Below are 12,322 nucleotides of genomic sequence, written 5' to 3' on the forward strand. Positions count from 1 at the left end.
TGTAAATGTTTTCAAAACGTCGAAGCCATTGCAAGGGACCTCTCCGAGTAACAAAAGCAACACAGATTCCCAATGCTTGCGGTTTTGGAGCTTGTTGTAAATTTATGTTTCTCACTGATTTTCTCGTCATGGTGACATTGCTTGGTTCGCATGTTTCCCAGACGTCAGCATGTGTGTACTATAATCATAAGACACTGCGGAGATTTTCGGAATTTAATCCAGGACATTGGCGCTAAGACTTGTGAGAGGAACTTTACCACCACCACCACCACAATGACCACTCCTCAGCCGGAAAGGAAAAAGGAAAATTGTCAACAGCACACAGCGCACCCGAACTTTCACCCATCCCAAGTATTGGCCCCTCTCGATGGAGCTTGACTTGATCTGGATGAAACTGGTACATCTATCGCGGACGTTGACTGTGTACTATGGTTACTATGGTGTTACCTTAAACACCACGTACACTTGGCGAACTTAATGGATGCCATTCGTCAGAAAATCTGTCAAATCAAAGTTTTGGGGCTCATTTTTGACATCTTCGACTGGACTTGAAGACAGCGTTGCGAATGATGGACACCACTTTGACATCATTTTCAATTTCAAAGACTTTTTAAAGTAATAAACGTTTCTAATTTAGTGTTATAAGCGAGTTATTAATTTAAAAGCGTCAGATACTTTTGACGAACCGTGTATTGTTTTCCTTCAAAATCACGCACCGAAAACTTTATTTTGGTGTCTTAAGTGAACTCCCAACCCTGATTCTTCAAAAAATCGAACTTCCATGTACAAAACGTCGTACATCTCGAACTAATTGTCGTACAGTGATATAATTTTGCAGCTATGTTAAGTGGTCTATGCGAATACTGTCTTCCAAAATGTGTTGCGAAAAGAGATCTGAGTAAAGAAGTAATTAATTAAAACATTGTGACTGGTGTTGCAGTTTCAGTTTTACTTTCTCGCGAAAATGCAGGAAACGATAAACTTTTTTGTGGGGGGGATTGAGTGTAAGCAAGTCAGTTTCGTAAAGATTTAAAATTACGTATAAAGTTCGTTGGAAATGCTGCCTTAGACATGTTCAGTGTTCCTAACTGTAATATTTCTCTTTCTGTTTTAAAGCTTTACCATAAAACTATAAGTCTTAATGAGAAGATTATGACAGCATTTTAAAATTGTAGATTCTGTTAGTAACTGTACGAAATATTGAGAATCCAGTTTTGCTTGCCCTTGAAGCCGTTAGAAACCCAACCTTTAAGTGGGGTTGACCCCATTTTAGCCGTGTAATGATATGGATTAGGATTCTTCGAGTTACTTGTGACTCTACGTGAAAGGCGACTGAAACGAACCTTCTACAAGCAGGAAATTGGAACGAAACCTGAAACTAAGAAATGGTACCATTACAGAGCAACTTTTATGTTGGTATGTAGAACTATCTGCGTATGTTTTGGGTGGGTTAGGTTTTGCACGACGTAACGTAACAGGTGATAAATTTAATGTATTAATGGAATAAAGTTAAAGATTTATTTCCTTTTAACAAAAACGTCGCCCGGATTATGTCGGTGTAACAGTTAATGGTGGAAACAGTGCGAACTACAACCATACGTCTTTCGACGTAGCTTAAGAGGAAATATTATCGGTAAAAAGTCATTTTCCATCTGTTGCTGTCTTCCGTGGCACTTAAGCGCCGAGAATATCAGCATTGCTACGCTTTGTTCGGCTATAATTAGTAGTTTGTCGGCTGTGTGAACTTTCTTCGAACGCTAATGGAATGTGACGCAGATTAAACGATGTCTGCCGTCGAGTCCAATCTCCGCACCATGAAGCTCAATTGAATGAATCACATTACGATGAGATTGGCGCTAATGCTACTACAGGTCTGGGGCGTGGCCGGGCACAAATTTTAAGCAGTCTGTTCACCTGCCTGTAGCAGTTACCTTCCATTTTTGCACTGAGATGGCAGTTATCCAGACATACTTTCGGGGAATTTGTTAGTTTATTATATTAATCAATTAATTCTGAAAGTATCCTTTGTGCCCCACTCAATGTTCCAGTGGCAATCATCGGTAATGTGTCAGTGACCGTTATCGAGGCCGCATTGTCTTATCGTTTCATGACATACTTTTCTTAATTAATAGCAGATGAGTTTTGCAATGTGTTCGGGATGATTAACAGACATTACAGTTAGCTGTGTAGTAGAGCTGTCCAAAATTAGTTGCAAATTTTCGCTACATGTGAAACGACTTTGCGAGCATGGAATACTAATAAATAATTTTCTCCCCTGTATTTTCAAATAAGTTGGTTTAGTGGTTAAAAAAAGGTGGAATTGCATGAGGAGCAAGATTGAAATTCCCATCAGGTCATCTGATTAAGGTTTCTATCGAATGCCAGAATGGTCCCTCCAGAAAAGCAAAGGTTGATTCCTTGCCATTTGAGGTCTTACTCCATCTGATGACCTCCATTTCAGTGACACACTAGGCCCTAACCAACCATCTCTCCTCCCCCCTCTTTTTCTCCCCCTCCCTCTCGCCACATGTTTTTTGCCGATGGAGAATGAAACTGTTTTAAGGATACAGGGTACTTATAAATGGTGGAAAAATCGGAATTTTTATGACTTTATTAAATTCTATAGTCTTTCCTGATTACATTGATATATACATTATAGGGTTTCAAATGAAAAATGACCTACATATGCCAAATTTTAAAGTCTTGAAACTTTCCCTGCCACAGCCATTTGAAACATTCATTTTTCTTCCTGATACACAGCGTATATATCTGTATAGTTGACATAACATTTACCTGTAAATAGTCCTGACACACAGTGTAAACACTGCAAATGCAAACATACTCGCTAGTCAGTGAACTGTGGTTCCCAGTAGTTAATGAGTGCGAAAGGTGAGAAAAGTTTGAGTTAACGAAGGACCAATAATCTTCGAAAACTTCTTTCTAGAGAAGATTGTTAACGATTCCTCGAAGATACTCAATTAGCACGGTCGGCATAGCACATTACAGGACCCTTGCTTACTGTTTCCACGCCGGAACCTAATTAGCTGAATTGCCAGGGAGGACGGGACGAAAGGAGGGGTCCTTTAGCTGATGAACCAATTCCTGCGAGTGCCGCCACCGGAGGCCGAAATGCTTCCACGTAACGAGTAAATAACCCGCCAGCAGCAGCACCCCAGGGAGCAGGGAGCGCCGCAAACACCCTGTTGTTTCCAGGCCTTGCGGTCAGCCAACAAAGCGGTGGCCAGCTTAGTTCGCGCATGTTTCAAAACTAAAGGTTGTTCTTTCTCGCAAGCAGCCAGTGTTGCGTTGTAAGAATTCTGCCGTGATGTTATACTATTTGTTCGTTCGCGGCTTACGGTATGGTAAGAGAAACGGAGGTTGGTCACCACTTTGCCTCTACCCCACCTTGTCAGTTACAGTACGGAACAATGATGTATATCTCAAAAACGAATTAACGTTTTACCTGTGTTAATTTATACATTACTTGGCTGACGTGAAAAAAAAAAAAAAACTCCTTGATCAGTCCATGAGGGTCGCGAGATGCTGACAAGCTTTTGCGTCATCCTCTGCCTATGGCGTAATTTGGATACGATGTGGAGGGCATCAAGTCCCTATACTCAGCCGTTGCCCGCTAGTCACTTGGCTGAAACAACCTCCTTGCACTCCGCCCAGTAAAGAAAAATCCATTGCAGTAACGTGTATTGAACACTGCTCCCTCGCACCACATTCAAGCCCAGTTACGGAAGGGGACTCCTGGCGCGTTTGTACTAATGTAAAGTAACATAATTGTCCTTCCTGTGACGATGAACGTAACAAGATAGTATTGTTTGGTAATTAAATTTCTAGACATAACGATTCGTCATCGTCCCCAAAGGAGTTGTCGCTGCACTAAATGATTTTTTTTTTAATGGGACTGCAAATGTGAAACTTATAATTTTATCCAGCATTCTGTAGTATTACTGGAATGTGATAATGCGCTATCTGTAAAACCATTTGTTCGTTACTGAAGCAGATACATGTACACAGAGTTTTTGATTTTATAACGACACGGCATGTCACGGGATAAATCCGTAACAGCGTATCCTGGCTCTATACTCAAAAAATCACCGTCACGAGCAAAGGAATAACGGATCAGTTCGCCTTTCATAGAGAATTCTCACACCGAAGATACACTGAAGAACCAAAGAAACGAGTACACCTGCCTAATATCGTGTAGGGCCCCCGCGAGCACGCAGAAGTGCCACAATACGACGTGGTTTGAACTCTACTAATGTCTGAAGTGCTGGAGGAAATTGACACAATGAATACTGCAGGGGTGTCCATAAATCCGTACGAGTCCGATGGGATGGACATCTCTTCTGAAAAGCACGCTGTAAGGCATCCCAGATATGCTCAAGCGGAAGTGTTTAAACTCGGAAGAGTGTTCCTGGAGGCACTCATTAGCAATTCTGGACGTGTGTGGTGTCGCATTGCGCTACTGGAGTTGACCAACTTGTCGGAATGCTTAATTAACATGAATGGATGCAGGTGATCAGACAGGATGCTTACGTACGTGTCACCAGTCAGAGTCGTAAGTAGATGTATCGGGGGACCCATATCACTCCAACTGCACAACCCCACACTGCAGAGCCTCCACTAGCTTGAACAGTCCCCTGCTGACGTGCAGGGTCCATAGATTCATGCGGTTGTCTCCATACCCGTACACGTCCATCCACTCGATACAATTTTAAATAAGACTCGCCCGACATGCTTCCAGTCATCAAAAGTCCAATGTCGGTGTTGACGGGCCCAGGCTAGGCGTGAAACTTTGTTCGTGCAGTCATCAATGGTACACGAGTGGGCGTTCGGTTCCGAAAGGCCATATCGATGATGTTTTGTTGAATGGTTCCCCACACTGACACTTGTTGATGGGACAGCATTGAAATTCGCAGCAGTTTGTGGAAGGGTTGCACTTCTCTCACGTTGAACGACTCTCTTCAGTCGTCTTGGTCCCGTTCTTGGAGGATTTTTTTCCCGCCGCAGCGATATCGGGGATTTGATGTTTTACCGGATTCCTGATATTCATAGTACACTCGTGACGTGGTTGTACGGGAAAATCCCCACTTCATAGCTACCTCGGAGACGCTGTGTCCCATTGCTCGTGCGCCGACTATAACACCACGTTCAAACTCAATCTTGGTAACCTGCCATTGTAGTAGCAGTAACCGATCTAACAACTGCGCCACACTCTGTTTGTCTTATATAGAAGTTGCCGACCGCAGCGCCATATTCTGCCTCTTTACGTATCTCTGTATTTGACTACGCATGTCTGTACGAGTTTCTTTACCGCTTCAGTTGTTTATGCTAGCAGTCAGCAGGAATCTAAACACAGTATTGCTGTATGTTTTGCGTTGGTACTCTACAAGCAAATAGCCACAAGCACGTGACAATTGAATCCCCGCTCCATACATCTGTTAACACATAGGATACCAAAACGTTCATTGTGCTGGTAAGTTATACGAACCATTTTGAAACCCTATAGCCACAGAAAATGGATCCTCACATTCTATTCATTTGATACGACAGACACTCACCAGCAGCATGCTGACCTGTACAGAAATATTGAATCATGTCCATTTATTGTCATTTGTCTGTAACGTTTTACGGGTGGAGAGCTTTAAGCACAGATTACTCCAGCACGCCCCGCCAAATACACAGTTGGATTTCTATCTGTGCGACGTTTTGGCCATACCATCATGTGCAAAGTGGTCATTAAGCCAGTTTTGGGCATAATATGCTCTGTGGGCGAGTATGATTATAAAATACTGCCAGAAGATTATAAGTTACCGTCAACTTCCAGGTTTCTGTTTACTTACCTCAGCTACGTTAACCTACTATATAGAAAGCTATAACGGGTCATCAGTGTTAGTCACGGTGCCTGCCAACGTGAAGTCGCAAACGGCGTCTAACAAGGGATACATCTAGCTTGCAACTTCAGATGGAGCAGCGGGCTATATGGATTTTCCGACTAGCGTTTCCGACCCTATTGTAAGTGCTACTGGTATCGTGACGCTTCCGACCAACCACCTTGGCACAATACACGTCGACATTGTGAGCACAGAAGAGGAGACGAATATGTTTCCTGTTTCAATTGCTTGCTCCCAGTCAAAATTCAAAATACAAATGACCGTTCTTCTTTCCTGATTAAAAAATAAGTTGCGAGGGTGGTCATCCAAAGTGAGATTTCAAGATGGCTACAGTTACAGTATGAAAACAGTGTTCCCCGAAACATGCCTTTCCGATTGCAGTTCACACAAGAACAAAATACAAGAACTGGGATTAACGGAGGATTACAGAGCTAGAGAACTAGTAAGATGTGCACGATGTGTCAGTGCTAAATAACACGGCTGGATGAAACTGGGACCATACATAGAAAGAAATGCTAGAGTTTAGCTCAATGACCCTTTTATTCGAAGGCAATAATTACACTAAAGTCGCTGCGATTTATGGTACCCTGGACATTACAAAAGACAGGACATGGTTCGTAATGTGTTGTGTGATCAACAACGGACGGCAGTGCATGCTCTGCAACGTGCACCCATGCTTAAATAATGTTCACAAAAAATGCACAGATCAAAATTTACATTTGTGCAAAATATGAAAAGTTTGTGCAAAATTCTGCTGGTAGAAAATTATATAAATTGTACCATTAAAGATGATTGTAAAAGTGAAATATATGTATATTGAATAAGCTAACAGTAATCTGCGAAATAAAATTTTATTATTTTTTATATTAACTTTTACTCACGTAGATCCACACATTCCATAATTAAATCCATAAGAGAGAATTGTTTTCTCATCTGACGAATCTACTGTACACCACCTTCGTAAACAATGCGCATTCCAACAACAGATAATTTAAATTTATAGATGTGCAGAATTAAATTAGTGTGTATATGTCTGTGATTTGCTTATTGCCATACTCGTCATCACTTCTGTAGTTTTAGGGATGCAGTACATTACAATTCCTATCTTCTCTAAACCACCTTAGTCTCCCATTTAAATTTATAAGCAGATTATCCAAGAATTTGCAAACCGTGTGCTTTATAACACTTCTATGCTGCAGTGAATCTTGTATCAGGTTTCCAAGAAACTAGACCCATCTTCTTGTCATTTCGGAGATCTTTATCAGTAAAAGAGCTGTGAATAGGACCAGATTTCAGTTTAAGGTCCTCAAGCCCATGTATACCTGCTTTCAAGCAAATTTGTATGCTCTGTGATTTAAATTTGACTTTTGAAATGCCAAACACAGTTTGTTAACAAGAAACATGACATCTTTCATAAAGACGATGCTGACAAAAATTTAAGACGCTTTACATTTTTTAGCAAGCCAGCAGCTACTGATCTTTTTCCACCACAGATACCAAAGAATTCCAATGTGCATACTGTGAATTTACCGTCTCTCCCAATGAGAGCAAACTACTATAACAAATTTTTCCGTGGTCGATTAACTATTTCTTGCATATCTTTTAATGCTTTCGAATTCTTTGGTGACTGTTCAGAGTAGCTATAATTCTGTTCAGAATATCTTGAAAGTTTAATAAAAGCTCCAAACAGTATTCAGCTGCTTCACTTTTTGCTAGAACTAATCGATGGGCCACACAGTGTTCAAAAATATATTAGAAGACTCGTGTATCATAACTGAATACCATCTAGCTGACTTCTATTTTCGCTAAAATATCCTCAGTAATTATTTTACACAATGCATCCTCCATATCATGCATACTATCATAACTTCCACAATTTGCGCTGCCACTGAAAGTTAAGTTGGCCAAAGAAAGATACCTTAAGTCTGTACAAGTCCTTTTATTCTGGGGAAATTTCTTTTGCAATCCTGTTCTCCTTTATTATGTAGATGATTATGTATCGTGGCGGTTACTACACTTTCCTCAGCGTTTTTACAGGATGCAGCCGAGACTTCGATAAAATTTGGTGCCTCTAACGACTCTAGCAGTGATTTCTTATGCTGCGCCGAGATTTCATGCCTCCTTCGCCCGTTACTCTCGCGGATGACACACTGATTTTCCCGGTCTTTTTTGTCTAAATGTGTTGGATGTAGTCCGCGCGCGCCATTTTCATTACATGTATGTTAACTCTCCATCCGTTAGTTTCGGCCATCAGTGGCTATCAGGTCTACAACTTGCTTTTTTTTTATGAATTATAGCCTGAAGGACACTTATATTTGCACGAGTATTGTTAACTACATTCTGAATCAAGACAAGTGTATGTTTCTGTATTGCTTTCCTAGATTCAACACAACTTTCAAATGTTTCTTTATTGCTCTCCTAGATCAAATACAACTTTCATGTGCGTAATTTTAGGGGTTTCTAAACTGATTACAGTTAATTTGCTTTGTACCAAGAATACTTACTTAGGACAAGTAAGTACTCCATATACTTCCACTTTGTAGAATAAATATCAAAGCCAAAAAAAAGTACACCTTAGGCGAAAATTGGAATGGTTGTATGGACTGAGTGATGAAGATCTGACAGTGGTAGTACTGACTCAAAGAACGAAGATTGTGTATATGAAAGCTGAAGATTGTGTTTATGAAAGCTGTCATGATTTAGACACAAACAGTAAGTGTCAGAAAATAATGTATTTGAATCCCAGAAGTAGTAGTTGAAGAGGTCTTATTTTTTTCGACAAACGATGTAATAGCCAAATGGAGGAAAAGTAAATATCCTACCAATGTTAGAACAAAATCTTGTAATATTACGCCTTTAGGTGGACCAAAAAATGAAGCTCGTATAACAACGACAGAGACAGATATTACGACGTTATTCTTGGATGAAATTTACTGCAGTAGTGGTATTTACGGCAATGAAGTTCGTGGTAACTTTTCGAGGGAAAGGGTTGCTTAAGAAACAGATGTCAGAGAGATCAGAACTTTAACTGGTTTCTGCTATATGTTTGGATCTCTGAGACTTTTTCTCAAAGAGTTCGCCCAAGTTGTGGGACAACTCACTGGGCAACGGACTTGAATGATGCTACCTTATGCATCAGTGAAAATCGATTCAGGTTGTATTTGAGATGCGTCAGGTTTGATAGGTGTTCGGCTGCTGTCTAGAGGTAGTGGAGCTATTCACGAACAATAGTTGCCAAAAATGTTCAACACCGAGTGTTTCAAATGGCTCTGAGCATTATGGGACTTAACATCTGTGGTCATCAGTCCCCTAGAACTTAGAACTACTTAAACCTAACTAACCTAAGGACATCAGACACATCCATGCCCGAGGCAAGATTCGAACCTGCGACCGTAGCGGTCACGCGGTTCCAGACTGAAGCGCCTAGAAACGCACGGCCACACCGGCCGGCCAAAACCGAGTGTATACCTTACTGTATTTGTGTATTAAATGTGTTAAATTTAGATTTAAATAAAACACTTCTAAAATAATTCATATATACCTATGAAAGTGGCCAAATACACAGTTAATGTTGTGGATGATACCTGTAATTCGCGCAAGTAAACGTGTCAAGAACGATCTCGCGAGTAACGGAGGCTTAATGTATCGTCTACTTACGAATAATGGAAGTTCTCCAGAATACTGCACTTTGCAACAATTATACAACACTTGCCACTTCTCCTCGAATTGTTTATTTGGTACGTCTATTTTAGTATCAAATTTTGTTTATTTTGTATGTCTATTTTTAGTTGCACCACGACTTAGCTCCCTTTTCTGCCATAAAACAAATTTGATCCGTCACTTCAACCACGCAGACCCGATCAGTAATGTGATCCACTAGCTGAGAGGGACACGGCATATCGTTTTTGTGAGTGACATATTGTTACAGCATGTTGAAACTCGAAAGGTTGTTATGTTTAGCCTCTATTGTTTGGTTCTGTGGTAGACTGTTGTCGCATTCTGTGAGGAAAGGCGTTTCGTTTGTTTCTTTGGCATTGTTCAGACTTGTTTGAGTTTATAGCCTAATTAGGGTTAACCTTGCACAACTGTCAACTTTCGCAAGGCTCAAAAGAACAAAGTTCCACACGCGCCCGCTCTCTTGTCTTGGAGAGAGAATGATAAAGGTAAGACACATTTTCGAGAATGCTGCTATAAAGTTCGTCTCATTCTTCGACCTCGAGCAGCAAAAAGCGACTGTGTTAAGAGTACAGCGTCACAATAACGTTGACAAGTGAGAGTACCGTGTTTAAAGATTTGGAGGTCAATACACCAATGTAATATTATGCCTCTTCACACCATAACACCTGGACTACCAAGACGATCATGTTCGACAATGCTGGACCCTTATATGGCGAGATGTGAGAACACGTAATGCTCAGATAAGTTATAGCGTCTTGACTTGGGGCTTTAAGATGAGTTTTAAAACCTCTGGCTTTCTAAATGAGAAATTAAAATTCATAAAATACAACAAAAAGTTTAATCATTTGCTGACAAAGTGTTATGGAAAAAATTCAATATGCCTCTATTATACGTGATTAGCCAGTCCTAAGCCCGGCCTAGTGGACTGTCGCGACATAGTCGTCCAAGCTGGCATAAGATTCGCTGTAAGCTTACTTGCCGGCTCGCCCGACGGCTCCCTTACAGGTTCTATCGTCTGGTAGACGGCTGCCTCACAGGGACCTGTGCATGTTTTCCTGGTAGCTCCGGTGCTATTTTCCTTGTGAAGGCTTTTAAGGTTGCCTGAATGCTTCCTGCGCTGACCAATCAGGAAGCGCCTGTGTTGAAAGATTAATAACGCCTCTTTGCCCTGACTGTTAGTCTTGTTATTCCTACGTTAAATTCTGATGACGCGTCAGCGTTTCAGAAGAAATGCTTTGAGCCTTAGTTTTGGTAAGAGGGATATCAGTAAATGTTTTAAGAACCGTCTTGTGCCTGTCCGTCTCAACTTTTTCTTATTACTAACTGGCTGTGTTGTATACGTTAAAACTATCCTTATTTTTCTTTTGCAGTTCTGGTAACATCTTTGTGCAGAAGTTTCATAACACCAAGCAACAAATCAGTGAAGTATTACGGAACGGTGAGTAATTTGTGCTCTACGCTTTTTTATTTCTGTAAGTACTGTTACACTGGACGCGGTGTCGTTGTCATTGTCACATTGATCAATTGAATGAAAATTTAAAAAGAAGGCATGTCCTGGAAACCCTGGACGTTCCACAATCAACAATCTGATGTATCACCTCATTAGAACGATGGGAGAGTTCAAAACTAGTGTCTTGTTGCCCCATTTATTTGGACGTTATCACCATAAAGGTGTTAAACAGTGTGACCAGGGACACCAAGATACTACGGTTTCTTGCCGTTAAATCGTACGGGTGTCGGATAAATAGTCAATTCTCCAGATGACGAGCATCACAGTGAAAAGACCAGATCTTAGTTCTCCCTCCCACCCCCACCTCCCTCCCTCCCTCTCTCTCTCTCTCTCTCTCTCTCTCTCTCTCTCTCTCTCTCTCTCTTATTGTACATGGAAAGGTCTTCGGAGAAAACTGATTTTGATGGACTCATTCACAAACTTATAAACGAGAAGCCACTACATCCACAAATGCTCCAGCAAAAAGCAATGGAAAGTACGGCCATATGGTACACGAAAGCAATTCTAAAAGCAACGTCCGTTTCTAACATTTCTTTTACCGTCTCTTCGTGGAATCTTCTCTTCTTCTTCTGCTGGTTGGTAATGGTACTCAAAAATTTGTCGAACAATAGTTTTGTTAGTGAACTCCTTTGTGTGCTTCCTTCCTTATAATTCATTCTGATAAATCTTCATCTACATTCCGCACGATTAGATTTATATGGTTGACCTCCATAAATTACTCCGAATAGGTACTCCAACAGGCACTTAAAGCTCATTAGTGATTTCACTAATTAACAAACGATCGTTTGGTCAAAGGGTATCGCGGCTTTTTGTCCATATAAACCCATAACATAACAATTATCTATGTAGGTTAGCCGACAGTCTTAGCACCAACTTTGTGTAGAAATTTTGTAATGATGTGACCACCTAGCACGCAACTCGTTGTCTTAATGTGGTAAAAACGTTGTGTGCCAGGTCATTTATGTATAGTGTATAACAACATGGACGGCAAAAGTTTCACGACACATTTCTTGCTCATAACAAAAGAAAATACTTTCGTTAACGTGGATATGGAAACGCTTTATTTCCATGTCAGTAGGCCTACTTTCTTTTTCTACATCAGTCAAGGGAAACACACACGCGCAGAACGTTCTAGCATTCCACATGAAACATTCTTGCGGGAAATGTTTAAAAAGTCTCCTGTTAACATTGACATGTGCGTCAGCTTGCCTTCGCAATTAATCCCGGA

The 12,322-nt window shown here is 40.8% G+C and overlaps 1 protein-coding gene across 8 annotated transcripts in view; it reads left to right on the forward strand.

The window, feature by feature from the left end:
* The window catches only part of LOC124709976 (ran-binding protein 3), a 313,168-nt gene that overhangs the window by 128,571 nt on the left and 172,275 nt on the right, over window positions 1-12,322 (forward strand). For all 8 annotated transcript variants that reach the window (XR_007005409.1, XM_047240886.1, XM_047240889.1 and 5 more), the window contains one exon: window positions 10,955-11,022. The gene's annotated coding sequence lies outside the window, so the exon portion shown is untranslated. The remainder of the gene's footprint in view (window positions 1-10,954; window positions 11,023-12,322) is intronic.

This window comes from Schistocerca piceifrons, chromosome 1, assembly GCF_021461385.2.
Source record: "Schistocerca piceifrons isolate TAMUIC-IGC-003096 chromosome 1, iqSchPice1.1, whole genome shotgun sequence".
Taxonomy (NCBI): Eukaryota; Metazoa; Arthropoda; class Insecta; order Orthoptera; family Acrididae; genus Schistocerca; species Schistocerca piceifrons.